The sequence below is a fragment of the Otolemur garnettii genome, unplaced genomic scaffold (assembly GCF_000181295.1).
Source record: "Otolemur garnettii isolate 467f Iridium unplaced genomic scaffold, OtoGar3 scaffold00223, whole genome shotgun sequence".
Lineage (NCBI taxonomy): Eukaryota > Metazoa > Chordata > Mammalia > Primates > Galagidae > Otolemur > Otolemur garnettii.
Window position 1 is genome coordinate 1,653,916 of NW_003852618.1, and position 726 is coordinate 1,654,641.

At 45.0% G+C, this 726-nt stretch overlaps 1 non-coding gene across 1 annotated transcript; it reads right to left on the bottom strand.

The window, feature by feature from the left end:
• Nucleotides 1–388: 388 nt before the first annotated feature.
• TRNAI-AAU lies at nt 389–462 on the bottom strand. Its single transcript has one exon. It is a non-coding gene; the product is annotated as a tRNA-Ile (tRNA).
• Nucleotides 463–726: the final 264 nt, after the last annotated feature.

Genomic DNA, 726 nt, shown 5'->3' on the forward strand with positions numbered 1-726 from the left:
AAGCAGAATGACCTAGAGTGAGTAGATAAAGGTAGGTGGTTTTACAATTTGTTTTCAGAGGAAGTAATCAAACAATTTAGTATTTTACTCCAATGAACAATTTCTCACAGTGGAACAACAAAACAAGTCTTGGGTTGTGCTTCTGTATTGTTAGGTCTCCAATGCTTCGCTTGCTTTCTGGGTTGGGTGCAAGATTGTCTGGAGACTGACCGAAGAAAGGACTCCCTCAAGATCAGTTGAGCTTGCTCTCCTACCGGAGGTGGTGGGAGGGAGTTTGAAAGAATTGAAAATTCAAACTCCTTTTTTTCCAGCACAGAGTTTCTTAAGCCTGGAGGAATGCAACTAGGCTAAAACGTGTGTGGGGGAACGAAACACATCTGTAAAAAACTGGCCCGTACGGGGATCGAACCCGCGACCTTGGCGTTATTAGCACCACGCTCTAACCAACTGAGCTAACCGGCCACGGGAAACTCACCTTTTTGTTTTCGAATTGTACTCTGCTCTCAAAAAGTTGTGTGTTTTAACCGAAATTTATCCTTAGAAAAAGTTTCTTATACTCTTTTTCCCATCTTTCCCTCACCCAGGACTGGGTTTCTCAAACTGCCGCTTTTGATCTGACAAGATTTAAGTCAAAGTCCCCAAGCGGAGACGCAGGGAAGGTCCGAGCCGAAACCAAAGCTGCTCCAAGCCTGTGGTTTCAGGCGAGCTGTTCAGGGAACTGACCAC